Here is a 3982-nt window from a genome sequence, read left to right on the forward strand (position 1 = left end):
CCATAAAATGTGAGTTATGACATTTTGTGCACAATAATCAATTCAAACGCTTCAAATTAGCTTTCTATATATATTTATGTTTTAATGTTTATGTTAATGTGGAAGTCATGTACAGTATATGCTCTGTGATTGTCCTATATCAACTGTACAAATTTGCCTGTGACTTCAGAATAAGAATCAAAGACAATAAACAAGTTTAAAGGAATTTATTTTCAAAATAAACCCTGTTTAAATCCCATCTATGGGTGCATTGGCAAGTGTGAATACATGTATGCCTATCTAGAGCATCCTACACTAAAGCAATGACATGCCATCGTGCAGGGCAAACCATGTGCCCTACAGCTGCACTTCTTGGAGTTGCATGGACGGTCACTCTTGCAGCCACACTTAATCATGTCCAGAATGTAGTCTGGGACAGGTTTGCAATGCGCAGGCAGAGTGGTTGGGTTCAGTGACCTGTTAGGGATGTCTTTATCCCAACCAAAGTTCTCTGGGTCCCATGGCGGTGGAGTCCGCCCATCAACATTTCGCAACAAAGCTTCTTGAAGGTGGGCCCTCTTGACATTCTCTAAGAATGCTTCCTTAGTTGGTGGTAGTGCAGCTAAGTTTGGAGCAGATGTATGTCCTTTCCCATTCTTTTTTCCCCAAGCCAGCAGCCGAGTGTGTGACATGTCACTGCTTTTCTGTATGCCATAACAGGCTGATATGAAGGCAGTGGCTTGGTTGATGACTTTTTGGAATGGTGCATCCATGTTTCCGATAGCAGATAATTTGTACCCAGCTTTCAGGACTTTGACCACAGTGCCTTTTCCCAGCCCATAGTAACATGCTACTGTGTCACAACCTGATAAGGCATGGGCTGGTAAGATGTGTTTGACAACTTGTGGATGCTTGGCCAGTGTTGATTTGATGTCCACTATTGCCCTTTCCTGACTCGGGGATTCCATTGTGATGGATACATCTAGTCCTGCCTGCTGATAATGGTGGAGGAGTAGCACAAATACATCTGTGTCATCTGAAACCACTGATATTTGACGAGCTTCTCCAGCACACACCAGGACTTGATGAACAATGATTGTGTCAGCTTCTTCCTGATGGTTCTCTAGATCATGTCGGACCCTTCTCTCTTCCATTGTGATCTCAATGGGGCATGGGTCCTCCCCTGTCACCACCAACTTGTTTAAGCTTGTGCTCTGTAAGTGGAAGAGTCTGTCATGGACTAGGTCCTCACAAATCAGTCGATTGAGTTGTTTTTTGTTTTCACAAGAGGATAACACAACCTTCCGGGCTGGGAGCTTTGTTGACAGGAGAAGATGGTGCTTCTTGCTGACCCCTGTCTCCCTGACATCTCTGGTGACTGACTTTGTACTGAAATCATAGTACCTGTCAAAGATGAGGTAGACATCACTGTATGCCAGATATGAAGTCAAACGTGTTTTGACATTTCTGATGAAATCAGCTATGGTGCCATTAGCTGGCCAGTGGATGGTCCACAGAAGGGCTGATCCATCAATGACAGTAACATTTGCATCACCAGCATTCCTCCTGGAGATTTCCACTTGGAGTGACTTCTTCAGTGTCGACTTGGCTTTACAAATCTGCATTCCAATCTCAGTGAACATAGAAGTTGGTACGGGTGCCAGCTCAAAGGCGAGGACATCCTCCACGTGAATATCACGGTCACTCGATAAGAGTACTATGACCCTTGAATAGATGGCATTGAGCTCATACACTTTGGTGTCTCCCACTTGGATGGATTTCACTGTTGTAGCCATCGTCTTGACTTTAGATGGGATGGTATTATAAAATCCCTCTGGCCAGGTGTTTTCAAAATCGGCTAACATTGACTCCCCAATCTTTACTGCACTGTCTACGTTGACAACTGGTGGAGCTATTTTCCCACTGCTGATGCTGACAATGCTCTCTCCTGGATGTTCGCTGGGATGGAGTGGATGGAGACAGGTTTCAAGTTTGTTCAAAAGTCCAGTTCTGTCCTTTGAGTCAGCTAATGATTCTTGACTCTGCTTCCTCCTTGTGATACAAATGAGGAGTTGAAGGATCCCCATCCTCTTCTTCCATTTTTGCCAATTCTGACTCAATCTTACAGCAGAGATGACGACTCAGGGCCCAGGTCTTGCTTCAGGGTAATCCCAATGATCCCTCCTGCACTGTGGCCATACCTCATGAAGGTGGACTCTATGAACTGGTCAGTCCACAAACCATTCCATATTCCAGCAATGTGTCGTGTCACATGTTGCCCCTGGAGAAAATAACTCTGAATATGCTGAGGTAGCTTCTCCTTGGAGCGAAGGTAGTACAGCCCATACCTGGCATAGTTGACATGGCCAGCTGCAAAGTAATAGGGAAGCATCTTCCGGAAGGTTGTCATATGGAGAAGCCAGTCACCCTCACGTTCAGCCCGGATGAATGACGTCATCAGCAACACAGGTTTCACTAAAACCTCAATCCATAGTTTTGCGGTCCTACTCTGACTTGCAATGTGATCCAAGGCTCTTGTGAATTCCTCTGCATTCTGAAAATTGCCATCTGGGATCACACTCTGTAAGACTACCTCAGCCATCAACCGCAGGGCACGTACATTCTGGGGGAACTTTTTCCCACTCAACATCTTGGCAACTCCTCCAAAAACATCTGACATGACATCAGATAGTCCACTTTCAGCTAATAGTGAACCTATAGCTCCAACAAAACTCATCAAGGCATGCATCCCCCCAAGACGTAGGTACATGTGTTGGAACCTCTCTGGGTGGGCCCATAACACTTGCAAGGGGCTAGCTAACTTAGCTAGCATACCTTGCTCAGCAGGTGTGTAGCTATCATACACCTGCTAGCTACATTATCCTGAAAAATAGACTCCCATCATAATATACTAGTACTCATGGGCGTCTATTTTTGTGGAGTTTATTGTTTTAACATAGTTGTAAGGCTGAAGGCAATTTACATTAAATGAAATGGTTACAAAATGTGTGAGGTCAGAAAGAGGGAATACTTACCAAATGTTTGCCATTCTAGAACACTCTTGCATCCACAATCACTCTTGTTGTTAGCTTGCTGCTAAATCTGTTCACAGCTCCAGTTACCATGTGAATAGGATGTGAAGTCCTGTTTGGCAAATACTAGTTGTATGCTGATGACAGAATGGACGGAAAATACCTGCAGTACCCTGCCTGCAGTGACCACCTGAGTTTTTTTTTTTTTTTGGGGGGGGGGGCTGGACCCTAGACACCCTAGACACCCAAGACACCCTAGACACCCCCACACACTGTAGGCAATCACGCATGTTTGAATAAGTACATTTTATGGTTTTGATTTGAATATTTTTTGCATGAAATCTCTTAAACCATATTTTTGGGGGAATGTTCTGTGGAAGTTGCTCAAGATGGAAGGCCTGAAGGCCAGTTCCCCCAATCCACTTTGTAGAAAGCATATCTTATGCATTTGATTTGATTTCTGTACATAAATTTTCATAATGTCCCAATATCTCACCAGGATGTTGGTGTTTGGTGCATGAAGGGGTTAATATTTAAACATGCATAACACTGTACATATCCACTTTTGATTGAAAAAGTGGATATTGATTAATTTAGATCAAGATTAATCAAAATTGATTAATTTAGATCAAGATTTTTGCATGAAATGCCATAAAAGTCTATTTTGGGTGGATTTTTAGTGTTTCGGTCATTAAGGGGTTAATAACAAAAAATGCTCAAGGGATATCACTGGGCACCCTCTGGAATTCTTAATAGATGACCCCAAGCTACAAGAATCAGTTGAGAAAAAAACTTTTACCGACGAAACCGGGTTCAGCCAAAAATCAGCCTTTGACTACCGGACTATTGTTCCAACTGCGTTTGGAAAAGTCAAAGACAAGAGAGAAAATAAAAACAAGGAGTTACTTTGATGAACTTGCCCTGGTCCTCATTTTCCTCCACCGTGTGTTCGTACAAAAACACTGACACAC

This window comes from Cololabis saira, chromosome 9 (assembly GCF_033807715.1).
Source record: "Cololabis saira isolate AMF1-May2022 chromosome 9, fColSai1.1, whole genome shotgun sequence".
Taxonomy (NCBI): domain Eukaryota; kingdom Metazoa; phylum Chordata; class Actinopteri; order Beloniformes; family Belonidae; genus Cololabis; species Cololabis saira.